Here is a 27,405-nt window from a genome sequence, read left to right as displayed (position 1 = left end):
CTATGTGTCACTACAACTATACTAAATTTGGACCAAATTGGTCTAGGCATTGCAAAATTGTTGCAGGACACACACATGAACACATTCTCTCTCTCTCTATCTCTGAAAGTAGGCCAAGAAATGGCTTTCCCTGCTACACTCACGCGGTGCATTGTGGGATTTCTAGGGGCTGGGATGCCCCCATAACTCCGTGCTGCCTCTGGCAGTAATGGATTGTCTGGGCACACGGTGCATGCACCCAGCAATTGGGACCCAGTCATCTGTGGGGGAAGTAAGCTTTTGTAGCTTTCCTCTCTGTATATCCTCCCGCCCAGGTCCCTGGTTTTGAGAAAGGGCCCATTATTAGTACTTTCCCTTGATTTCATCATGCTGGTATCCATTTTCTATTCTCTAATGACCTCAGTTACACAAAAAAATTGAAATAGGGTCTAGTTTAGTAATCTGGAAAGGTCCAAAAAGGACCCTATCAAGCTCTTTATAAAAGAGACAAGAGAGTTTGTGATTGTTAATCCTGCTGTCTGGATTTCTTTTCTCAGTAAAAATAGATTGAAATGCCCAACACTTTGTGACCTTTTCTCTAATGTACTGTGGCAGCTGTACTTGCTTACTGCACTATTTAGATCATATATTAAAGTACTTCAAATGCAAAATGAAGAAATGTAACGTTCTTGATAGACTTTTAGTTGCAATAATTTGGAGGAGAGAGAGGGTATTTTGTGAGGGTATTTTCTAAAGCAATCTACTTTTTATTTGTCCATGTAAAACATTTCCAATTCTTTTCTACATTATTCCAAACATTAGTACGTCATCAAAATGCTTGTTGCACTCACTGAACAGTAATTTCATCTGAAAAGAAAAGACAAATTTCAGTTGTATTATTCAGTGCCATATTATTCATAATACCTGCAAGAATATAAAGGAAAGCTGCCTGAAGAAGATGAATCCTGTGTTATCATAATGCCAGTGGAAAAGTTGGAGGAAGATGAGTCTTTGTTAGGAAAATGGCCTTTTAAGTACTTGGACCCTAAATAGGTATGCAAAGGAACCACATAACACTACCTCTTAGATAGATGGTCCTAGGTATTTTGAGAACAGAAAATAATGTGATGTGATTTGCCAGTTTTATCCGGATACTGGATCTTGACAAATCCTCAAATCATTTTCATCTTTATGGCTATTACCTCCTGCCTACAGCTGTCTTCCCAAGGAGAAGATGAGGACATAATTATCAAGGAAAGCTTCTGAATGCACTTCTGAGACAGAGCAGACGATGGGTTTTATGCTGCTGGGAAATGTACTGCTCCTTCTTCTAGTGACAGTGCTATATATACGTTTCAAGTATGAGCCAATTAGGTTTTGTCCGTCTGATTGACACCTTCCTAGCTCCCATGCTGTTTCTGTGCTTCAAGGGATATTGAGGAAGCCTTGGTTGAGCTCATATGGTTTTTGGCATATTCCTTCTCTGACAAATGCAAGGCCAGCCATTAAAACTCTTTGCGCAGTCCGGTGTTTATCTGCTGTCAAAGAGTAGCAGTTGGGTTCAATGGAAGGGGCAAAAACAATTGAACCTAATAAGGCTGAGCAAAGAGGCACATTTTCAGTGCCTAAACAGCTTAGGCCCAGGGTGTTTAAGATAATGTCTTCTTCATTATGAGCCCCATAGTTTTGTCTCATCTGTCCAAAGGACATTCTCCCAGAAGCATTGTGGCTTGTCAATATGCATTTTAGCAAATTTCAGTCTAGCTTTTTAATGACAAAACTGGAGCTTTATGGAAAGTCACATCAGATGAAAAAAATGAAGCTTTCAAAGAAAAGAACACCATACCTGCTGTGAAACATGGAGGAGGCTCGGTTATGTTTTGGGGCTGCTTTGCTGTGTCTGGCACGGGGTGCCTTGAGTCTGTGCAGGGAACAATGAAATCTCAAGACTATCAAGACATTCTGGAGTGAAACGTACTGCCCAGTGTCAGAAAGCTCTGTCTCAGTTGCAGGTCATGGATCCTCCAAGAGGATAATGACCTAAAACACACAGCTAAAAGCACCCAAGAATGGCTAAGGACAAAACATTAGACTATTCTGAAGTGGCCTTCTCTGAGCCCTGATTTGAATCCTATCGAACATCTATGGAAAGAACTGAAACATGCAGTCTGGAGAAGGCACCCTTCAAACTTGACACAGCTGGAGCAGTTTGCTCAGGAAGAGTGGGCCAAACTACCTGTTGTCAGCTGCAGAAGTCTCATTGAGAGCTACAGGAATCGCTTGTTTGCAGTGATTGCCTCTACAGGTTGTGCAACAAAATATTAGGTTCAAGGTCCCATCATTTTTGTCCATACCATTATCATTTGTGGTATTATTTGAAATATTCTGTTGCATCAAAACTCTAAAGCAAAGTCTGATTTTTGTTAAATGCGGAATAAACCATGATGGGTGCCAATTACATTTGTCAGTTTCAAGTTATTTCAGAGACAATTGTGGGTTCTTCTTTTTTTGTGGAGGGATACCAACACATGTATATTATGTTGGGAGAAGAAGACCCATGAAGCAGAGCTCTGTCAGAGGTGTGTTTGTTGTTGTTTTTTTAAAGACAGTCATAAAGTAGTGTGAAAGCTTTCAAGCTCACCACAGCTCTTCTTCAGCATGGGTTAGATGCCCAGCCAAAGAAAAGTAGGGAGAGGGAGAAGGATGTTAGTGGGCATGATGGAAGCCCCAGTCAGTCGTTCATCACAGTGTCAGGGGTGGTCATCAATTAAAATAGTGGTGACATTTTGCAGACTAAATCTGCAATCCTATACATCCTTAAAGTAAAGTGGTGCCGTCAAGTGGGTGTCAATTAGGCTTGAGCCCGAAACATTTCGGCGGCCATTGAAAAGGCCGCCGAAACGTTTCGGGTGGTGGGGGCGATTCGGCGTTTCGGCGCCGGCGGGGGTAGGGCTTTAAGGGCGGGGGAGAGTGTACTCACCCCCCCCCGCCGCATTTCCCCCGCCGGCGCTCTCGGAATTAGAAGCCCCTCGGGACGGCAGCGTTCCTCCCTGCCGTCCCGTCGCCCCCGTCGGCCGGAAGTGGCCGGAAGTCCCGTTTGCGCGTGCGCCCGTCATGCGCGCGCGCGGCCGTACGCGCGCGCGCATGACGGGCGCACGCGCGAACGGGACTTCCGGCCACTTCCGGCCGACGGGGGCGACGGACGGCAGGGAGGAACGCTGCCGTCCCGAGGGGCTTCTAATTCCGAGAGCGCCGGCGGGGGAAATGCGGCGGGGGGGTGAGTACACTCTCCCCCGCCCTTAAAGCCCTACCCCCGCCGTGCCGAACAACCTTTCGTGCACATCCCTAGTGTCAATTTCTGGTGACAGCAGAGAAATGTGGTTTTCTTTGGTAGAATACAGGAGAGGTTTACCATTGCCATCTCCCACGCAGTATGAGATGATGCCTTTCAGCACCTTCCTATAGTGCTGCTGCCCGATATAGGTGTTTCCCATAGTCTGGGAAATATACCAGCAGGGGCCTGGGAGTAAATCCTATTGCATTCAGTGGGACACACCCATAGGAATGTGCTGTTTAAAATTATGCCTGGTGCAAAAAGAACTTGGGTTGCAACAAGGCATGCTAGGACAAAGAAAGAACTGCTGTTCTTTCTGCTGGAAATTGAGTGAACTGCTGGAAATCAGCAATAATTTTAATCTGCTTCTAGCAGTTGTCAGAACTCACAGGGCCTTTGTAAGGCAGGAGAAAATTTCATTGTATTAGCAAAGCTAAAAACTGATTTTAGAATTGGGAAAACTGGGTAGGAATATTCCAGTAGTACTTCTTGTTTCTCTATCTCCCTGCCCCCCACCGTCCCTCCCTCCTGCTCACTTTACACAGACCCCATCATTGTAAGTTGCAGATAAAATTTTAAGTATGGCTCAGATGCTCTCAACAGAGCCACCATCATACTATGTATATCTGCTGAAGGACTGATTGGTTACAGAAACTTCATTGCTCTTAAAGAGTTAAAATGAATATGCTAGACTCATTACAACATTGTTCATTGTTGCTTAATTAAGACCACACATAAGAAGAGTAAACGGACAGGGACTTTGCCATGCATCAAAACACACACTGGGATGCTGTATAGTGAATGCATGCTTTTAGATTTTGATTGCTTGAAAGAACTTATGGGGCCAGAAATACAATTGCTGTTCCCAGGTTCCTGCAACATGTGGAGGCTTTTACAATATTCAGATCTCAGTTGTGCATGTTGAGTTGAATGTAAAATGCTCTCTGTCCTTTTTCATGGATGAATGCAATTCCCCAAGCAGTGGTGTATTGTTATAATATATTCACTTTCTTTAGTGCATAATCATAGGGAATACTGTGGCAGCTCAGATTTTCTCTCCTCTAATGGAAATATACGACCGTTTCAAAAGAGAGCGCAAAACCTGTATGAGAGATCACAGCCTCTGGGTGTTTACAGCAGTGGTGTTGAGAAGTCTGGGTCTGGATGTCAAACCAAATGGGATTCAATTCAGATGGATGATGAGAGAAGAAACAAGATCAAGTCATGATGGATTCAAATCTTTCTCACAAAGTGTAGACATTATTTATTAAAACACTGCTCTGTATTTGAGGAGTAGGCTTCTAATCTGGACACTTGAACAATAATATGCAGCTATCTTGTGCAGAATGAGACCAATGGTTCAACTGGCTCAGCATTATCAACTTTGGCTAGGAGCACGCTCTTGAAGCAGAGGTCTTTCCAACTTTGTTACCAATGAGCTGCTTAACTGGACATGCCAGGGGCTAAAACTGGAAGCTACTGTCACGCCCTCGATCTCCGACAGTGAGGAGGAAGGGGAAGCTGTCAACTTTCCAGCCGAGTCAGGAGTGTCTGTGGGGCAGAGCCCGGCTGTCAGCGTTCATGAAACGGCTGTGGTAGATTCAACTAATGATTTAGAGCAGGCACGGCAACCTGAGTCAGCAGAAAGCGTGAGAGACCAATCGGAAGAAGAACTAGGCAATGAAACACTGACACCACAACAACGCAGGCGCAATAAACGCAGAACGCAATTAGAATCTATTAGAAGGAGCAAACGCCTCTTGCTGAAGGCTGATAAGCCGTGAATTATTGCCAGCTGGGAGCTATTGGCTTCCACTATAAATCCTGTCACCAGCCGTCTACTCCTTGCTGAAAAACAACGTACGTCATTCAGTCGACAGCGTTCAGCCAAGCCGTGAACTTCCCTGGCATTTGGCCAGACCTTGACAGCTACCATATACAAAGCATGAGGTCTACCCCTGAGCTACAGCCCATCTCTAAGTTCAGATTAGCAATGGACAACTCAAGCATAGCGCATAGGAAGCTGCTTTATCCTGAGCAAAACACTGGTCTGTCTAACTGAATCTTGTCTACACTGACTGGCAGTGGCTCTCCAAGGTTTCAGCAGGAATATCTCCCAGCCCTATCTGGAGATGGCAGGGAGTGAAACTGGGACCTTCTCCATGCAAGCAGATGCTCTACCAATGGCCACATCCCCTAAGGGGAATATCTTATGCAGACAGTGCTCATATGTGCTCATCCATTCAAATGCTGCAAACACTGCTTAGCAAAGGGATACTTGCTACCGCAAGACCAGCTCTTCTCCTAGATAGGTTTGGCAGCCATTGGGTAGGAAAGACACCATTCCAGGGGCTCCTGAACTGTGTAAATGACTATAGACAGAGGCATGACCTACATATACTTTAGGAGCAAGTGCACAGTGGCAGCTTAACAGATTACTGGCTGCATTCCAGAAAACTCTCCTGCATTCCAAGCAAGGCAGGAGAGCTGTCCAGAAGGTCAGTGGGTCCAGTACAAAGTGGGGGAGGAGCTGTCCATAAAATAGCTTGGCTAGGAGGTGATCTATGTTGTACCAGAGACTTCCAGGCAGCAAAAGAAGCTTAATTTAGGCAGCTTGGCTGCCCCCATCCTTCTTAGTGGTCCTCATGCTGACCATATTGAAGGTTAGTATTGCTCCTCCTTAATAGGGATCTGATTTGGGATGCTTCAAGTGACCAAGTGAGTGTTGCATTATCAGGTATGAGATTTGGTTCAGGTTTGCTGCCACTTCCATTTGAGGTCTTGGTGGTGATACTGAGGGGTCCAGAGTTAGGGGATCCAGTTGCAGTACATCAAGTCCCAAATTCTACAGGTTCTCTGAGGAGGTTGTATCTTTTTGAGATATGGTATTGGCATTCCTTCTGAGTGCCCTCTCTTCCACTGGTCCTGATCAACGCTGGGATCCATGGAAGGGTCCTTCTCTGATGACAACAGGCGCATTCGCATGTAACATCAAACTGGAGGTGAAGGGACCGCCAATTTCATTTTCTGTACATCTGAATGCAGGTTACCACAGTTTTGCTGAAAAATGGACCCACAGTTTCCCACCCCGGATTCCTATCTGTACATTGTTTGTAGTAAGTTTCGCTGCCTTCAACTCCAGTTCTGTGGTGCCAGCATTATGTCTGAATGTGGCACAGCAGTCAGGCTCTTTCATAACCGGAGTTGAGGGAGGAAGCTCCTCCTTTGCTTTGGCTGCTATTGACTGCCGGGGCTGCCCTTCAGACATGAAGGAAGCCCAGGTAGCCAGTTCCCCCTTCTCTCTGCAGTCAGTGAGACTGCAGAGAGGGAATTCTCCATGATGTCTGAATTCAGACGGGACAGTGGGGGGTGGGGGGTGGGGCATGAAACAGCAGGTCCATTGGATGGACCCATGGTTCCAAATTATGTGTGAATGCAGCCAACATCTCATCTGATTCGGTCTCTGAAACTGGTAAGTCCTGATAGGGTTGAATTGGGAGCTTGGGGCATTGGCAGAAAAAAATAAAGAAAAATCTGACATTTTAAAAGAAGAAAATAGTATCCAGGTTATATGTGCTATTCTTGTGTTCCTCTGCACAGGGATGCAGATCCCTCTGAAAGCATTTGAGGAGTTTCTCCCTCATTCAATTGAAAGCCTAATAACCCACATCTTCAATCTGCAAAACATATTTTTCTAAGTCTCCGCAAGTGTTTTTCCTCTGCACCAAGACAACTTAAGTGAGGGGAAGTTACTCCTCAAGCTTTTTTTCTGTCTGTGTCCTTGCTTCTGCACATGCTAAGGCAAAAGGACATGCTAAGGCAACTTTAATTCATCTGGGGCAGCAAAAAAACAAAAACAAAACATTCTCCCTTTGACTGGTCCTGAGTACATAGATACTGTCTCTGATTCCTAAGTCTGTGTGTGCATGTGTAACTCCCAACTGTAATTTTCTTACTTTTTGCTGCAACAGTTCCTAGTGCTGAATAATCAAAACTGCTTTTTATACTTGGTCACAGAGAAGTGGGGGGGGGAATTTAAAAACTAGTTTGTGGTTTTGGCAGTTTGAGTTACCACAGTGATAATAAAGGGCAGGGCAGGGGGGGTGGATCCTCAGGCATGCATATGTATCTCTGACGTATGCACACTAGGCTCCTTCCAAATGCAGCCTTCAGTCCAAAGGACTAAATGGACAAAAATATTGTAACTCACAGACAGGAAAGCATTCATTAAATGTGCCTCAAGTGAGCAGAATGCTTGTGAGTGAAAACTGCAACCGCTAAAAAGTGCTGGGGATCAGCAGTGTGTGCTTTGCATGTTTGATGTCCCAAGTTGCAACCTGGCATCTCAAACCAAAGGATATCTGACAGCAAGGCTGCCTGACGCCCAAGAGAGCTGAACTTATGACCTGTTGAGATCAGTGTTGACAAGACTAGACTATACAGAACATGTTCCCTTTTAACTAGGCTGTGTGGAGTACCTCACTGATGTCCTATGTATTATTTTTCTAGCATTAGAAACTGTTATTGTTTCTTCGTTTATGAAAGCCAAAATTGCAGGACTTCAGTATTTTGTTTCTTGAAAAACTATCCACTAGACTTTTCTGTTTGAAAACAGAGTAGCATATAGGCTAGAGTGGAAAAGCAGAAATCTCTTAAACCATTCTGCTATGTTTCCCCCCATCAGATTCTACCATTGCAGAATTTAAACATCTCAAATTACCTTTTCCAACTGAACAGAAAAGATAAGATTGCAATTTTTACATATTAATTTGTAGGCTTCTCCTCAGAGTCTACTAGTGAAGGTTTAATCATGAAGTGGGGGCTGGAATAAAGAAGGATAAGGAAAATGGGGGCATGGACTGTATATTCACTCAGGGAAAACATTTCAAGGAGTGATCAGGACATTGATTATAGACTTTCCAGTGAATTATCTATTCTCTTTGATGTCTCTTGTAGTTCAACAAAAAGGTAGCACCAAATATAAAATAGAGCACAAAGTAACTGATATGAAGATTTATCTGTGAGGAAACTTTACAAAGAGGACTGTCTCTTAGAACTAGTTCTAATGTCTCATAGAACTAATGACAAAATATGCATAAAGAAATTTGTGCTGAAATATAAGTAACAACTATATATGACAGGATTTAAAAGAACATTATATATATAACTTTTTTTTTAAAAAAAAAAGATGCTTAGTTGCAAAGCAATACCTGTGTTGGCACTACTGTGCTCTTCAGCAGGTGAAACTTAACAGCGGGAACAAAACCGATCCTTTCCCTTCTAATCTTCTCCTTATAAAGGCCCCTTTGAGGAAGAACTAGTTTACATCTTGATTGAGTTGGGTCCATTTACTGTTGAATTAATTCCTACACTTTTTCTACTGACTGAATCTCTGGACTAAGTTACATGGGCCTGACTTCACCAAATACCACAAAAAGGTTGGAGATTAGCACCTCAATCAACCAGAATAATCTGAAGGGTGCTGCTCAGACTGCATTGAAATAGCAGTTTGGGTGATATGATTCCCACCCCCAGTGCTTAGTTCATTGGCTCTTGCTAGTAATTTATTTTGGTCTCTGTCACCACTTTGTGTGTGTGTATCTCTGTGTGTGCTATTTCTTGTATATTCTGTTTCTATCATTATTGTGCTTCTGTTTTTGAGAGTAACTGATATTTATATTTATATTTATATTGCTGCTATATTGATTGTTTCTGTATTGCTGTCTTGTCTTTTCCTTGGTTGCTTTGAGTTTTATTTTGAAAAGAAAAACTAGGGTACATAACAGGACAATAAATGAAGTTCAAATAGTTGAAGGTATTTATTCATGGTGTTTGTTGAAGGTATTTATTCAAACACATGAAACACTTGAACATCACCTTTAGAAGTTGTCTGTTTTTTTTAAAACTAAAATGAAATTAAGCTCCATCTGTGTCACTTTTGCTGTTGTAATTGCTGCTATATGCACAATCAGGGCTGCTGCCAGGTTCCAGACAATTATGGTGAAGCCACCAGATGGGCCTTGCCGCTGTATTAACAAACCACCAAGGCTAATTCTGACTTCAGCATTAACAGCTTCCAGACACTATGCTCATGCTGTTCAGACATGCTGCTTTTTGTCACAGCCTCCCCATCTTAGCTGTTTGAAATTTTGGTTAGGTAAATCTTTTAGCAGCTGTTATGCTATTGCGAGTGGCCAAAAGGAGCCAGATTTCTTGGACTTTTATATTGAATCGGAACAAAAGACTGGTTCGTCCCTATATGATCCCATGTATGTTTGCAGGAAGAAGCCAAATCTGTGCCAAAGCTTAGCCACTTAAGCAATTGAATTTTTGTCTAGACAAGACATTAACTAATTCATTGAAATGTACTCCAGTAGTAAATTATTAGAACAGATTGAGCCTTGCAGTGAAACATAAGGGCCCATGATAATATGGCACTGAGAGATCTGTTCCTAGACCACTAAGCATATGGAGGTATCTGCCACACTTTGCTAGCAAAGAGAGAGTACAGTCTCTTCTTTTTGTGAATGTGAATTTTTGTAATCCACCAAGTAGCATAATTCAAATTTGTTCAGCTGACACATTTTTCCAAATACCAAGCCCCATGTTCATTTATGAGATGATGAAGGTTTTTCTGCTGTCTGCAGATGGTGATCATTTTGACTTGTGATTTCCCCCGCGCCCCATTTTTCTCACATGGCCAAATCTGAGATTTGTCCCACTCAGGGAGAAAGTTTGAAAATTGGTGTCCTCCAAGACAGCACCTTGTGATGTCTGACTCCATTCAAGAGGAATGTTCATTATGTGAAAATGTACAAAATTCCCCTTGTAGTAACTTTACTGTGTCAAAACCAGGTATGAGAATCAAGGCAGGTGTGTAGACACCATTGTGCGAACAGGTTCAAGGAACCTGGGCCGCCAATGAAAAGGGCCGCCAAAGCCCTGTGGCTCCGACTCTGGAGAAGCCCAGAGTGAACTCACCCCTCTCATGCCTGGGCTGCCAAGAGCCCGGGTGAACTCTCTGGTGGTTATTTCAGGCAGCGCCGGGGTGGGACGTTTTTCTCTTTCTCTCCTCTAGGGAAGAAAGGGGAAAACATCCTATTGGGCAGCTGGCACTGCCTGAAATGATGAGCTGAGAGCCTGGGCCACCCCCCTTTGCACGAGGCAGTATGATCTATCACTTGTTCTCTGAATCCTTGCCTGACTTGGCTGCTTCTGTCTAGCAGGGAGATTGTTGGAGGTGGCCTAGTTAATATCATGAATGCATTGCTGAGGGAGGGTAGGCTGCTTCCTTATTTGAAGGAGGCAATGGTTAGACTGCTTCTTAAGAAGCTTTCTATGGACCCCTTAGCAATGGATAGTTATAGGCCAGTCTCCAATATCTCTTGGTTGGGCAAGGTGATTGAGAGAGTGGTGGCCGACCAGCTCCAGGTGGCTTTAGAGGAAGCTGATTAGCTAGACCCATTTCATACTGGCTTTAGAGCTGGCTATGGGGTTGAGACAGCCTTGGTCGGCCTGATGGATGACCTCTACTGGAGAATCGGCAGAGGGAGTGTGACTCTGATGTTTCTTCTGGATCTCTCAGTGCTGTTCAATACCATTGGCCATGGTATCCTTCTGGATTGCCTGAGGGAGTTGGGGATAGGGGGCACTGCTTTGCAGTGGTTCCGCTACTATCTATTGGGGAGATTCCAGATGGTGGAGCTTGGTGACAGTTGCTCCACAAAACAGGAACTGTTATATGGAGTCCCTCAGGGCTCCATTTTCTCACCAGTGCTTTTTAATGCATGAAACCACTGAGTGAGGTCATCAGGAAATTTGGTGCTGGGTGTTATCAGTATGCTGATGGCACCCAAATCTCCTTCTCCTTTTCATCTGTATCATCAGGAGATGGCATTCATTTCCCAAATGCGTGCCTACAGGCAGTAATGGGCTGGATGAGGGGTAACAAATTGAAACCGAATCTAAGCAAGACAGAGGTGCTCATTGTAGGGGCTTAGAATTTGGGGGATGATTTTAATTTTTTTTTAATTATTTTAACGTAAACCACCCTGAGCTATTTTTGGAAGGTCAGTAGAGAAATTGGATAGATAGATAGATGAAAAGGTTCAGGTTAAACCACAATCAGAATTAAATTTCAAATAAAAAGTTATTTGAAAAGCTAAAAATTGAGAATGATAAGAACTAAAGCATCCACCAGATATATTCTGGTGATATATGAAGATACTAGCAATTTTCAGCCCGTTAGATAAACGGGCGCTAGTAGACCACCCCCGCCCCCCCGAGTGCGGCCGCCAGCGGGCCCAGTCCTTCCCAGTCCGCCCCGCCACCTTCGGCCTCTCCTTTCTGGCTTCCCCCGCTGCCTCGGCCGTACCTATAGCTCCGCCGCCACCTCACCCATACTCCCTTGGCGGCGGCCGCCGCCATCGGGGGCCAGTCGGCCAGCTGCCGCTGCCTCACCCACACTTGTGCCGCCGCCATCGGGGCCAGTCGCCCGCCACGGCCACCGCCGCTTCACCCGCATTCTCGCTGGCGGCGGCCGCCGCCATCGGGGCCAGTCGCCCCGCCGCGGCCACTGCCACCTCTGGCCGAGGCCGTGGCTCCCCTGCCGCCTCGCCAGCACTCTTTTCTCGTTGGCGGTGGCCGCTTCTCCTAGGCCGCCGCTTCCCCTGTTCCAACATGGCCGCCCGTGTCTGGGCGGCCGTGTCTTTTTGGGCCGATCTGGGCATGCGCTCCGCTCCGCGCATGCCCAGATCGGCCCAAAAAGACACGGGCAGCACGGCCGCACGCCGAAGGCTTTTATGGTATAGGATATGAAGTTGGTTGTTGACTGTAATAAGGATTTGATTTGAAGACATCAACTCATATTCAGTAAAAGTGTGTGTGTGTTTCACTGTTCCCTCTAAGGCGCATGTGCACCAAATCCTAGCCCCTTGTGCAGAAGATTCTGGCAGGCGTGCAGTTTCTGCTGTGCCTCTCATGAGATCTGCAGCCAGAGGAGGATGGAAGGCGGAGGTGGCAGGTCCTCCGCACAGCAGCTCCTCCCTGGCAGTCCAGATGGAAACTAGAGATGGGGCCAGGGGTGAGGAGGACAGGAGGCAGACGTGGCTCCCCCCCAGTGGCAGTCCCCCCCCAGCTCAGACCACCACCCCCACACACACACAGTAGCCCGGGGGAGAGACCAGAGTTGGAGGTGGGTCTGGGAGGAAGATGGGAGGCAGTAGTGGCTCCTCCCCACCCAGTTGGGAAAAAAAAAAGGTAAAGACAGCTTCTTCCTTCTTGACATCCTGAGCCAGACTGAAGACTCTGTATCCCAGTAGGTGTTTGACCTGCTGGGTGTCTGAACCTGTGATCCTGGAATCCCTAAATTATTTGTCTGGCTCCAGTTGGTTTTTGCTTGTTTATTTTTTATGCTGTGCATCTTACAGCAGTTTTGTTTTTGCTATTATTTTATTGTTATGGTGTTATTGCTATAGTCTGTTGTGAGGTGCCTTGAGTGCTCCCTAATTGGGACAGAAAGTAAGGATAAAATTCCTTTTAGTAGATACTAAACATACACATTTGAGAAGCCTTGTCCACATAAAACAGGTTTATACCCAGACAGGCAATGTTTGCATTATTATGGAAAGATGCATTCCACGGCATTATTCAACCTTATACGCTTTTCCTTTGTGGTTTGACTGGCTTGAACAGCTTAATTTTGATATGTTCACACTATTTATACTCCTTTTGGAAAAATGAATATAGAAAAGTGACACAATGAAACGCTTTTAAAAATTTTGCACAGCATGCTTTGAAACGCTTAAAATTTTTTTGCATGGCACGCTTTGCATGCTGCAAAAAAGAAGAAATAATGTGTGTGTCAGTAAGTGGGGTGTGTGTGTGTGTGTGAGACTGTGTATGTTTATGTATGTATGTGTTATGTGTGCACACTGCCTCAATGCCGCCGCCCAGGACAAACCTTTCTCCTCTCACTACTTTTAAAAATTAGAGGGAACACTGGGGTGTGTGTGTGTGTGTGTGTGTGTGTGTGTGTGTGTGTGTGTGTTTAATTTATGGCCTGCTTCACTACCTATGTTTGTATGTATGTATGTATGTATGTATGTATGTATGTATTTGTTTATTTCGGCCAAAGGCCAGCATAAATACAAGAAAAACAAACAAACAAACAACAACAACAACAGTAAAATACATAAAATACATAAAACATTAATACCTTCAAACACCATATATATGACTGATTTCATTCAAATAAAACCGGTTAATCTGAAGTGTACAACCCGGCATCTCGTACCTCAGTCACTCTAAACCGAATCTTGCTTGCTATGAAAAATTTTTTTGCTACCCTCCTGTAAGCATACTCTGACTTAGCAGTAAGCAGAAAAAGGACCTTGTCCCCATCAGAAGGGCAATTAGAATTGTAATGAATTAGTAGTGGGGAGAGAAGCTTACCCCTTAATTCAGTATAAAATCTACACTTCAGCATCAGATGTTCCTTGGTCTTCACTTCACCGTTCTGGCAGGGGCATAATCTTTGATCATAGGGCACCTTCCCAAAGCGTCCTTCCAATGCTGCCGTACACTACCTGTGCTAAACTGGGGTGGGAGGGGTCATATTAGACATGGTGTACATATGGGATATGGGACAAAGCCGTATATACCACACATGACTGTAAACTGAGCGTTTTAGATGTATGTAATGGAGTCCAGCAGGAATCACAATCTTCTAATTAATGTGAAGGTATATTCAGACATTACAAAGAAAATGCGTAGGATGTGGAGGATGATTGTTAAAGGGGCCCCATCTGTTCCAACTATATGTGTTTGGTACTGTAAAAGAAGTTACACATGTACAATCTCTACACCCAGCAGTGGTGGCTGGGCAGGAAGGGCAGGAAGGGCAGTACCCATCCACCCCACAACAAACAAGCTAATAAAGGACCAGACTTACTCCCCTGCGTTTTGGCACACACCACCCTCCCACCATTCTGTTTAGGCATTCTCCAACGCTGCTGCGCACAGCTGTGAATGGACAGCACTCTTAACAAAGGACAGCTTTATTGGAAAGGCTACAAACTATTCAGTGCGAAAAAGGAATAACATTTCAAATTTCGAGGAGCAGAAACAGAAGGGTTGTTGGAAAAACATTCCAGGTGTGAACTCTTAAGGTGGGAGTTGTCGGGTGGTGGTCTGTGTTTTAATTGTGGGGGGTTGAACAAAACCGGCAAGGCACAAAGGGAAACTTTCGATTCTTTGTCAGTGCAAGCTGCATAGACAACTCTTATGTTTGGTGCACTGGTGGCTGAGGCAGTTAACTGGTGTATGTGTGTGTGTGTGGGTATTTTTCACTGCCTCCTATTTCCTGAGCTTCTGGATTCTCCTGTGTCTGCCCTTCCTCTGAGCCCTGCACGTCTAGACCCCCACCCTCTGTCACATTGGCCTGCGGATGCCCTGCTACCACTTCCTCACCTGTCCCCCTCTTCTTGTCTCCACTGTTTGCTTCCACTTGCGTGGGGAACAGTGGTGAACGGCTGTTCATCCTTGCATGCCCATCCTTCACCCCTCCTCCCCATCCAGGGAGAGTGTTGTAAGTGTGGCTCCTTGTTTGAGGCGGTGTGTTCCTCCTGTATTTCACCTTTCCCTTGGCCTTGGGTGTGGGGGGCATGTCTACCACTGCAGAGGTCCTTTCCCCAGTGCCACGAGGTGGCTGAAAACTTTGGTCAGGTGTGGGGTAACTGCTATTGGTGCGCATGGGGGGTTGAAGCAAGGTGGGCTGTGGCAAGCACAGAGCTTCCGGAGCCGTGTCCAGAATGCACACCCTGGACAGGGTGGTTAAGTAAGGTTTGGAGCATTGAGCTCAGACATTCTGCCAGCTGTGCCCTCAATATACCCTTGGATGGACCTGGGGACACATGTGCCAGAGACGAAAGTTTGGGCAGTATAGAAATTTAATAAATAAGATAAAGGTCGTGGGTGGAGCGTGTTCTCTGAGGACCGGCTGGAGAAGGCTGCTGTGTTTGTACTGCTGGCACATTCCTAGGTGGTTCTAGGATGCCACCTCTATGACTGGTGCTTAACCGCGATTATGGCCACATAATGCTTGGGAGGCAAAATCACAGTTATCAGTGGTGAAATGTAGGGAAAACCTCAAATTCCAATTGCCTCCAGTGGGGCAAACTGGAGTTGATTTCAAACCCTTAACCGCAGTTTTGCACATTCTCGTGTACTACAGTTACAACCTCTGGCAGCTTTAACTGTGGTTAAAGTGTACGTGTGAACTGGCCCTTTGAGTGGAAGTAGAACACTTGCCCCAATAGTTGTTATTAAACATACCTACAATGCAATTCACACTTTTCATCCTCTGAACACAAGGGCTCTGATGAATTTAGCACTGATAAATGAGTTTAGTGGGCTTGCTTCTTAGAGCTGTGCTTTGACTGAACTGGATTACCTGTTTTTATCCTCCCGCCCCCAGCTTCTTTGGAGTAAGTTTTCAAACTGCTGTATCTTGGTAACTTCTCAGTGGCTGTACACTAAATGTGGACAGATGGTGCTGCTTCAATGCTTGTCACCTATTTACTCTGTTCCAAATTTGAGGTGAGGTGAATGAATGGGTTCAATTTATATGATCAATAGAATTTTCAACTAGGCTGCCTCTTCCACAATTGACTAGACATGCAGCACAAAAAGTGCTTTCGTTCTTTGGTAGATGTTGGTAAATAGTTGCAGAATAATTCCTCATCTCTCTTGGTAGCATGTCAGATGCAAAGTAACTTGCCAGTCTGTTGAGAGTAGATCCCTTAACACATGTAAACTGTACATCATAAGATCATTGGCAAAATCATCCACACCATTTTCCAGAGAGCCAGACAGAAATGAACAATTTATAGCATATTTAATACACTGACCCTTGAAAGGGTTTGAAGAAGTAACTTTTTAAATGATCAGCAGGGACCGAAAGTAGAGTTCAGTTTTAATAATCCAAAAAGGAGAAAACAGAGCTGCTACTTGTGAGTTATATATTTGAGAACATCACTTGGGAAGATGTATCTATGTGTAGCATCAGCTTCAAAGATGTTTAGTGCATGGTGGGGAGAGAGAAAAAAAATAAGATAGGGAAGTAATATGTAATTCCCAGGGAGGGTTTCTGCCATGTTGCTAATTTGCATTTTGATGAGATCTGATTACTTAACACAGAAAAGATAACGAAAGTGGATAGAAGGACTTCTCTAAGTCCCTGAGCTTCAAAGCGGCAGCCACATTGTGCAGTGGAAAAATGCCTACAATTATGGTAGGATTCCTCAGACTTTAGGAACTGCAAATTGCCCATCTGTTGAGGAGAGAGTTTTGCAGCTCAAGTGGTATCCTTATTTCTCAATGTTTGTTTGCTTTTGAGTTCAAGATGTTGACTTATTTTGGAAGACTTACCTTCCAGATGTCGTTTGATTTACTTACTACAGGATTTCCCACAGTGGGAATGGCTATGACCTTCTTTTCTTTTCAGTTTCCTAAGGGTGCCTGCCTTACACTATTTGTATATGCCTTTTTCCAGTTAAGAACTTGAAGAAAAAAACATTGTCACTGTGTGCAGCTTCTGTTACTTTGGCTTTTTTGGAGCGATTAGATAAGGCCAGGAAGGCCACATGAGAAAGCAGGGGAGCAGTTTTAATTTGCAGTAGAAACCTCTGTGAGTGGTTGGGTCTGTATGATCTCCTCAGGGGACTGATCAGTCCTAGGCTCAGGTGGGCTAGAAACTAGAGGCCATCTGCAGATAAGTATATGCTTGGTCCCCCTGCCCCACGTATTTAATTTAAAAATTAAAAGTTTTAAATTTTTCAATAAGTTGTTAGCAATAAATAGTTGAATGATTGAAGAAGTCTGCTGTTTTCATATATCCAATAGGCAGGGTCATGACTAACTTGTCTCATTGAGTTCAATGGTGCTTAGTTATGACTGACTCATCTAAATGCTGCCCAGTTGAAACTTTCATGTCTGAGGCAGTATACGTCTGAATACCAGATACTGGGGTCAAACATCATTTGTTAACAGGAGCTTTATGGCCTTCTACTAGAGATTTAGCTCTTTCTTTTAACAGGATGCACCTTTTCCAGCTAATTCAAGACTGCAGCTTATTCTTGGTGCATCTTCTAGCTTGCATACTGCATACAGGAGGTTTCCTACCAACTCAAGGTGCATAACCTTTTCCTCTCATTTTTCCATTGTCTCTGCAGGAAAGATACTATCCTAAAGAGGTCACTAATAAAAGTCACACTTCCCCTGGGGTGCTATGAGGCAAATTACTGTAATCCACTTGAGAGTCTCTGAGAAATGAACAAAAATGCTGTTCTTCTCCGTCACAGCAGTGCAGGTCAAAGATTAACGCCTAGAGGGTGCAAAGGATAGACCATGAAATCCCAGCCAAAAAAAATTAATCGCCATACTTCTCAAAGCAGCTAATCCACTGCCTCTGCCAATCTGCTGCCTGTGGTGGCCTCACCATACCTCAGTAGGTCCTGTTGGAAAACAAGCTTAATTCTGAAATGAGTCAAGGGGAGCTTGGCCATCACTACTCATCTTGCATAAGAAGTCTTCAGCCTGTTATGATGTGAATGAAAGAACAAGCAAGAAAGAGAAGGAAAGTAAACATTTTTTAAAAATCTGTCAATTTTTTTAGCTGCATCATCAAATATATTGCCAGAAAATGACAGTAACATTAAATGGGACAATTACAACCCACATGGGACAGACAAATATTTGCATCTCAAGGCTTTTACTAATAATTAGGGAGAGTTGAAAGATATGATGGGTTCTAGCCCAGCCAGCAAAAAACAAAGCAAATGTGTTTCAAAGGTGATCTAATTTGCATATTGCCTTATTGTTCTGCTCATGGAACCCAAGGGCACTAAATAGAGGTGCTTTAAACACTTGCCCATACATACCTATCTGTAATCTAAATCCTAATATGTAGTTAAGATGCATTTTTTTAAAGATAATACAGCCCGGAGCAACCCTCCAAAAGTCAGTGGGAATACTCAAAGGGTAAACAGTTTGAGACTGCAGAGTATGTTGCTACAAACAAAGGAAGCACATTTTTCTACAGGTCTTGTTATACCTGATGATGAGACAGTGTTGATGTTTTTCTTTTTGTTTTCTGTTTCAGAAGGTATAAGACAACTTCTTTTTTAAAACACTATCAGACTTATTGGAATGGGAGGAATGTGCATTTTTCTTTACCTGATGCTGCTTTTCTATAGAATTTGATAGATTAGAATTCGATAAACAAAGAGAGAGAGGCTAGAGGAAAAAAGAAAAAACAATTTCAGCCAACTGAGGTGCACATTGAACTCTAGCTTAATATTTGAAATTGCTTAAGTTCACAAATGCTATTTATTTATTTATTTTGGTATGGTTGTGCTGCAACTGCCTCTTATAAATTCCTATAATTATATTTTATTCCTGCCTCGTATCAAAGCTAAACAATTTATTGCAAGAACCTCTCTACCATGGTAAAATGCTGATTTTATTGGCAAGAGTGAGGTATTGATTGATTTCCCAAATGTCAAGATAACAGTAGCATTACCAGATTCACATACAAATTGTCATACTTCTGAAATGTTAAAATAAATGCAGAAGATGATTGTTCCTATTCAGGGTTCTGTGTGTGCTCCAAAGTGCACCCAGCGCTCCTGACTGAATGATGGGTATGGAACGGGTATGGAATATGAAAGTGGATCATCAGCTCGAAACATGTATTTTTAAAACAGGAAAACTTTTGTTGTTGGATTTTCACATAAAATAGGAAAAAAAGAAGCTTTTCATTCTATTATCACAAATAAAAATGTATATTTATATTCCCTTCCTGTTTTAGTAATTAAATTGTGCCTCTTCATTCAAACTGAGAAGAATTTTCACTGACAGCTTGTAGACATGCAAGGAAACCTTTTATAATGTTCTCATTATCTATTCATGCCTCAACGAAAGGCATTTTGCCATATTATTACCCAGGATTTATGGGAGCCAAGGTGACTTTGAGTCTGTCCTGAAACTTTTGATGCTTTTCATTCAAGATGCCTTTGGTGTACTAAATCTTCTTAAGATTCCTTTGTCGAATCCTTTAGAAATCAAGATATGTTATGGAGTAATAGAGTTCAAATATACTGCAGTGAAAATGGCATGTATCCTTCAAATGTGCTCAAGTGCTAGCAAGCTGTTTTAGAAACGTCGACAACATTGCCTAAATGAACGGATGGAGGCAGTGCTAGGATGGAATTGCTCACATTGTATAAGTGAGAGTAGTTTCATGACATTTTGATTTACAAGTGCCTCATGATTGATGTTGGCAAACTGATCAAGGGACAAGCAAAAGAGATGGTTGGCTAATGGGTTTACAGGACAATGTTGCATAAGCATTTCTGGGCAGTTGTTTTGTATCAGGACATTAATATTAATGATAATTAGAAATTTACAGAAAATATAGCTAGTTTACAGTGCAATAAGGCCCATTTACAATGCGTGCAAATACAATAAAACCCCCACACTCTTTAATTGTTTTTTCAAGTTGCAGCAGCAAAATGGCAACAATTTGTAGTGTCTTGTCTCAACATGAAGAATAACAAAAAGCCTCTTTTTTAAATTTGCAAGGCATAATGCAGTTCAAGCCCCTAACGGCACTGGCTTTCCTTCGCAGCAAAGGATAAATGCCTCATATTCCTTTATCTTAAATAATATTAATGCACTTACATTGGGTTGTATTCTTCATAATATAGGGTCCTTTTAGGTCTCTCAGCAGCTTTTGATACCATTGACCACGGTATCTTTCTGGAGTACCTGTGTGGGTTAGATATTGGGGGCACTGTTTTGCAGTGGTTCCGTTCCTTCCTTAGTAGGTGCTTTCAGTCGGTGTGTATTAGTGGCGAGTGCTCTGCCCTGTGGCCACTCCTTTGTGGGGTGCCTCGGGGCTCAGTTCTCGCATCTATTCTTTCTAACATCTACATGAAACCTCTGGGGCAGGTCATCCATAGGTTTGGGGTGAGATTCCATCAATATGCCGATGATACTCATTGTATATTGCCACTCCAGAGATGCCGTTTCTGTGCTTGCCCAGCATCTGGAGGCTGTCAGGGTTTGGATGGGCCAAAACATGCTCAGACTTAATCCCTCCAAGACTGAGTTGCTTTTGCTAACTCCTCGATTTGGCCAATTGCCGAGTCTGTGTCTCTCCCTGGATGGGACTGCGCTGCCCTTGAAGGAGGTGGTCCGTAACTTGGGGGTCCTCTTGGACTCACAGCTCCTGCTTGAGCCGCAGGTGAAGGCCGTGGCCAGATGTGCCTTTGCCCAGCTTCGGCGGTCCGCCAGTTGCAGCTCTATCTCAACCGGCAGGCCCTGGTAACGGTAACTCATGCTCTCGTAATCTCTCATCTGGATTACTGTAATGCACTCTACCTGGGATTGCCTTTGAAGATGACCTAGAAGCTTCAGTTGGTTCAGAATGCGGCGGCCTGCCTGCTTATGGGCGCTAGGAGATATGGTAGGGTGACACTTCTCTTGCAGGTCACTGTACTGGTTGCCAATTTGCTTCCAGGTCCAATTCAAAGTGCTGGTTCTCACCTTTAAAACCCTTTAGGGCTTAGCATCTGTTTACCTTCAGGACTGCCTCTCCCAGCCAGTTCTGTCTAATCCTGTGAGATCTTCTCAGGCTGCCCTTCTTTAGGTCCCTGGTCTCAGAGAGGTCCGTAGTACTAGGGCCTGTGGAAGGGCATTCTCTGTTACCGCCCCTTCACTTTGGAATTCTCTCCCCCGCCCGATTCAGTCTGCCTCCTCCCTTTCAGCCTTTAAGATCTTATTGAAGATATTTCTTTTCCACCAGGCATTTCCCCTTTAAATCTCTCTCTCTCTCTCTCTCTCTCTCTCTTTCTCTCTCTTTATATCTCAGATGCTGTTCTTGTCTTGTATACTGCCCTGAGTCTGTGGATTTATTATTTATAAATAAATAAATAAAAATAAGAGTGCTGGGTACGTAGAGCCAATGTCAAATTTGTCTGTGGGCAGATAAAATATTGCACCCTAATCCTATCCATCATCTCCTGCATGTGAAGCTTTATGTACTGGAGGGCATCCTCACAGGGTTTGGTGAACCTTTCTTCCACCTCAGCCAGCATGAGTGGTGCTAAGTGTATTACCATGCAACTGACCTTTACTTCCAATGGGATGCCTGTCTATAGATCCTGTGCATAGAACCAGCAGTCCTGCCACTAACCTATTCTGATGTAGGCTGTTCATATGGTGCTTCCATACCGGCCCCAGTTGTCATTCATTCATTAATTCAATTGCTCGCTCACTCATTTTTTAAAACTCAGTATACATATGATCTCATCTCCAGCTTGTTGCTTTCCAGTGTTTCCTGAGTAATCCACCCGCATTTTCTCAGTCCTGATTTGTGTCTTGTCCGGCTGCACCGGCTACCCTTACCGTCCAGGGTGAGGCCGAGCAGCTGTCTGAGACTGCAGGAGGGGACAGCGAGCTGGCAGAAGGGGAAGATGGCACGCTGAGGACCCCCATCAGCTGCTCAGTCTCCCCACCAAATGGCACTCCCGACAGAGAAACAAAGCTGGGCGAGCTGGGGCTGAGGAGAGCTCTGGGGGTGGGGGATGTGGGAGTGACCTCATTGGCATGCCTCCCAAAGGGAGGGGGCTCAGGAGGGAGGAGGGGGAGTGCAGCTGCCAGGGAGAATGGGCCAATAAAGAGGGGCGTTGGCCCCCTAATTGCGAGGGGGCATTTAAAGAGCCAGCCAGGGATGAATGGCTGGCGGATGGCGAGTGCTGGGTTCTCTGGAGAGAAGCCAGTACGAGGCACGAACAGCTTGGGATGTCTCCTCTGGAGGAGACCCAGAGTGGTGTTTAACCATCCCTATTCTGAGGCTGGCTCCTGCTGGCCCAGGTAGGCTGGGTGAAGAAGACCTCACTGTGTAGCCGGACATGGCTATTTGCTTACTTAATATCAGATTGCAGTACAAGCCTATCTTCTCATCATCACTCTAGCTTTGAGCAGCAGTACAGAGTCTGACCCTGAAAAGAAGGGGGACCAGTCAGGCTCGAAGAGCCCCAGACCAGGCTAAAGTCTGAGCCTACCAGTTGGGAGATAGCTAAAACAGCACACATGGAGCCTCAGCTCAAGCCCTACCATAAATACGTCTCTTCTACACCTCGTAACTCATGCTCTCTCAAGCCTGCATAACACTGCAGGCAATGCAGTATAGGAGGAAAACTAGACTCCAGGCTAGAGGACTTCACTTTTAAATCTGCTCTCCAGGCAGGGAGGTGGAAGTCTGGCAGGGGTTGTCTGAGCCTAGAGATGTTTTATTTATTTATTTATTTATTTATTTATTTATTTATTTATTTTTGCATTTTTATACCGCCTTTCGTTAAAAGATAGCCCCAAGGCGGTTTACAAAAGTTAAAAACATACAATAAAAACACAATAAAAACATCATGCTAAAGGTATAAAAACATATAAAAACAGGCATAAAACAATACAACAGATAAAAACACCCAGAAGCAGCAGTAAAAACGATTATGTAAAAGCCTGGGTAAAAAGCCAAGTCTTTACAAGCTTTCTAAAAGCCGTGATGGAGTCCGAGGAACGAATGGCCACTGGGAGAGCATTCCAGAGTCTGGGGGCAGCAACAGAGAAGACCCTGTCCCGAGTGCACGACAGCCGGGCCTCTCTCATTGTTGGCACCTGGAGCAGGGCCCCCTCAGATGTCCTCGTCAAGCGGGCAGCAACCCTTGGGAGCAGGCGGTCCCTCAAATACCCCGGGCCCAAACCGTTTAGGGCTTTAAAGGTCAAAACCAGCACCTTGAATTGGACCCGGAAACGAACCGGCAGCCAGTGAGTTTAAGACTCATTAGGGACTTTGTTGGAGCAAGGGGCTTTCTTGGAGCTATCCAGGATTCTGCAACCTTGACTGCCTTTCCTTTTCTGCTTTTGTGGGCTCCTGATTTCAGGACGAGATGCTAGTACAGATGGGCAAGTGCTACTCAGACTTTTCAGAGTACTGTGTTTCTAGTTTCCCACCCAGCCATTGCAGATAGCAATCTTCAATTAGAGAATCTCTTGCTTCTTTCTATAGCAGTGCCCAATATGAATTTCTCCTCCTCACCCAGGGCTACCTATCCCCCAGCATTGCAATGCCCCATCCTATCTTGTGCCTCCTGCTCTTAGTGTTTGACCTTTGAAGGGAGGGGAGGGGAGCTGGTCTTGTGGTAGCGAGCATGAATGGTCCCCTTGCTAAGCAGGCTCCACCTTGGTTTGCATTCAGATAGGTGACTAAATGTGAGCGCGGTAAGATATTTTCCTTAGGAGATGGGGCCTTAGCTCACTGGAAGAACATCTGCATGGCTTGCATGCAGAAAATTCCAGATTCACTCCCTGGCATCTCCAAATAGGGCTGGGGGAGACTCCTTCCTGTAATCTTGGGAGAACTGCTGCCTGTCAGTGTAGACCAGGGTTTCTTAACCTTGGGCCCCCAGATGTTGTTGGACTACAACTCCCAGAATCCCCAGACATGGCCTTTGTGGCTAGGGATTCTGGGAGTTGTAGTCCAACAACATCTGGGGGCACAAGGTTAAGAAACCTTGGTGTAGACAATTCTGATCTAGATGGACTCTGGGGGCTGGTGAGAGCTAGGAAATATGGGGCAGGGTGAACGGGCAAAGACAGGAGCATAATAATTTCTCTCCTCCCCTTGGAAGGATGAGTACCATGAACAGGAGACTCTCAGTTGGAAAAGACATGGCACTGTTGCAGGGAACATGGATGGCATTGGGTGGGGATGAGGAATCTGCATGGGGCATTGCTCTGGGAAGCTTGGAGACACTAACTGAAGGCTGTAGTCCTATGTACACATTCCAGAGAGTAATCCCACTGAGCAGAATAGGACATCCATAGGTACTATAGCAGTATATTAAATAGCAGTATATTAAATGCCATTGGAATCACTGGTTTCAATCCACATCTAGCTTATTGTGGAAAAGCAAAACCTTATCAGCTTTAAAGAGTCTGTGTAGAAGCTCTCAATGCTTCAAGGAGTTGGGGGGAAAGCTCCATTATGTCACATGGGGGATCCATTCCCACATAGGCGTGATGACTGGGTGATTCTGGGCCAGTCATGTATCTCTCAGCCTAACCTACCTCACAGGGTTGTTGTGAGGATGTTGTGTATAACCATATACACCACCCTGGGCTCCTAAGAGGAAGAGCGGGATAAAATGTTTTTTTTTTTAAATGTGCAGAAAGGAACAGTTCACATCAATAGCTATTTCTCAAACCTCCCTCGCATCCCTATGGAAAAGGGATTGTATTAAAAACATTTTAAGGAAAAGGAAATGTTTTAAAAACATTTTTAAAAAGTATATCAGCTGTCTGAATACTGTATCTATTAAATTATTCTAATATGTTAGGATATGATTGAGAAAAGCCATTTTCTATCTCATTAATGGCCGCAGTTTAAGAATTACGGTGAACCATGAGAAATTGGGCTCAGTGCTGTGTTACCACAATTCTTTTCACCTCATTTACTCATAGAAGTTTAAGAGCTAATGTGCCTAAAGATTTCCATATTTGTATGAATAACAGCTAAAATAACAATATGTATAAAAGTAAATAAATTATTTCATCTATTTTACATAATTAAACTTGGCGGGGTGGTGAGGGAGAGAAAGAAAATGAAATGCTAGACAGTATAAATAATGCCTGTCTTCTTTCAAGAAAAAAAAGCATTTGTCTAATTCTCTCTAGGCATAATAAAACAAACAGCATCAAAATAGAGAGGAGAAACTGCAGAATAAATCGTAGGCATGCAGACAATGTTTGGAATGAATTCAACATGTAGTAGCAGTGGCAGAACAGAGGTAGTTCTATATATTTCTTGAGGAGATCAACATATATAATAAGCTTATTGATATGAGGTCTTAATTACATTTTGGCATTTCATATATGTATGTGTGTGCACGAGCATGCATTTATATAAACCTAACAGAGGGCTACCTCTTGGAAGTATTGCTTTAAGGCAGGCACTCTCAAACTTGGATGATAAACAAACAATGGATAAAGGCATTAGTAGCTGTGGATAATGAGAGTCGTAGTCCAAAAACATCTGGGAACCCAAGTTTGAGAACCCCTGCTTTAAGGACAAGAGCTGCTTCCAGCCATCAAACTGACAGGGTATCTTAGCAGTTCCCAACCTAGGGTCCACAGATGATGTTGGACTCATGGGCGGAACTACCATTAGGCAAGGGGAGACAGTTGTCTGGGGGCCCCACTGCCTTGGGGCCCCCCCGAGACACTTCACATGACTCCCCATTGCCCGCTGCCCAGCCCTAGGTCCCCTCAGCCACTTGCCCTGTTTGCCCTCTCTCCTGCTTGTTCTCCTGGCCACAATCGAAGCAGCAAGCAAGCTGCAAAGAGCTCCTTTTCTCCCCGCCTCTCAGCTAATCTGCGGGTGGGCGGGGCTTCCAGGGAGGCCTTGTGTAGGCCTCAGTGAAGCCTGAACTGGAGTAGGCTTGCAGGGAGGCCCCAAGCAAGCAAGCAAGTAAGCAAGCAAGGAGGCAGGCAAGCAGAGTGGCCCCCACAGCTCTCTGTAGCAGACCCTATGCCCAGCCCAGCCCAGCATTTGCCAGGTAGAACGTGAACTCCTTTTTGTGGTCACACCCCTCCCCCCCATATATAGGGATCTGCTTGCCATAGGGCTTTGATATGGGGGAGAGAGACTGAGAAGTCTCTGAATATTTAATTTAAAACAGCTTGGAAAATTTGCTGGCTTAACAAACAATCTAAAAATAGGGATGTGCACAAAACTGGTTTGCCCAGTTCGGTTCGAATTCGAATCAGGAGGGGGTGGTTTGGTTTTGGATTTGCTCAAACCTCCCCCTGGTTCGGTTCAAATTCAAACCGGTTTGAACTGATTCGAACCGGTTTGAACCAGTTCAGACACCCAAAAATTGGTAGGATGGTAGCTGGCACTGAGGGGTACCTTCCACCCAAACCCCAAAGCAATCGGACACTTGTACGATTTTTTATGAATTTTTGAAAATTATTTCTATTTTTTCTCATAGGATATAATGGGACTCCAACCAGCCCATCATTCCTTATTGTGGAGCACCCATGGGTGCCAACAACCATGCAAACCCTGAAGCAATCAGACACCCCTGTGATTTATTATGAATTTTTAAATTTTTTTAATTATTTTTCTCATAGGGTATAATAGGATCCGAACCAGCCCATTTCCCCTATTGTGGAGCACCAAGGGGCACAAGAGTGGGGTAGGTGGTAGACAACCAGGGGTGCCTACTATCCACAAAGTTCCAAGGCAATCAGACACTCCTCTGATTATTGGTGAATTTTAAAATTATTTTGGAATTCCTCATAGAGAATAATGAGGATTGCAGCAAATGTATAGCTTCATGTCGGGGAGAAAGGGGTGTCCGAGAGTGGAGTGTGGTGGGTGGTAGTTCCCAAGGTGGGCAAGGAAGCTATCAGAATTATTTGAAAGGAATTGGGCAAAAGGCTGGTTTTTAAGTGATTTTTGAAGTTTATGCTACTTTAAGGTTTTTCTCCATAAAGGAGCATGGAGGTGTCAGCAAATGTATAGCTTCACATCGGGGGCAAAGGGGTGTCCAAGAGCAGAGTGTGGTGGGTGTTAGTGCCCAAGGTGGGGGGGCAGGTAGCTATCAGAATTATTTGAAAGGAATTGGGCAAAGGGCTGATTTTTAAGTGATTTTTGAAGTTTATGTGTCTTTAAGGTTAGCAATGAGAGTGGATTCATGGTTTGTCATTGAAAATCTTATATGCTACCAAAGAATCTACACCCAGAACACTTCAGAAACAACAAAACCCAGTACCCCATGGGTTAGCAACCCATGGAGGTGGTTGGCACCCTCGCTCTGGGCCACCCCAGCACCCCCCAAGTGCAGTTATGGGGCTGCTGAAACCTCCATTCTTCCCTATGGAGAAAAACCTTAGAGCCACTTGTGGGGTGCTGGGGTGGCCCAGAGTGAGTGGTGGTCTAGTGCAAAGAGGGTGCCAACCACCCCCAT

General features: G+C 44.4%; 1 protein-coding gene and 1 long non-coding RNA gene across 3 annotated transcripts in view; one reads left to right on the top strand and one right to left on the bottom strand.

Moving 5' to 3' along the window:
• The window catches only part of LRRC3B (leucine rich repeat containing 3B), a 402,453-nt gene that overhangs the window by 127,255 nt on the left and 247,793 nt on the right, over window positions 1-27,405 (top strand). The gene's annotated exons all lie outside the window — the stretch shown is intronic.
• Window positions 16,184-27,405, bottom strand: part of LOC128329806 (uncharacterized) — a 36,734-nt gene continuing 25,512 nt past the window's right edge. Inside the window, exons 2-4 of the long non-coding RNA XR_008309797.1 lie at window positions 18,548-18,607; window positions 17,816-17,908; window positions 16,184-17,696 (exon numbers count right to left, since the gene is read on the bottom strand). This is a non-coding gene — a long non-coding RNA (uncharacterized LOC128329806). The remainder of the gene's footprint in view (window positions 17,697-17,815; window positions 17,909-18,547; window positions 18,608-27,405) is intronic.

The sequence above is a fragment of the Hemicordylus capensis genome, chromosome 6 (assembly GCF_027244095.1).
Source record: "Hemicordylus capensis ecotype Gifberg chromosome 6, rHemCap1.1.pri, whole genome shotgun sequence".
Lineage (NCBI taxonomy): Eukaryota > Metazoa > Chordata > Lepidosauria > Squamata > Cordylidae > Hemicordylus > Hemicordylus capensis.
The sequence above is the reverse complement of the archived record's forward strand: the minus strand, read 5'-3'. Positions and strand labels throughout refer to the sequence as shown.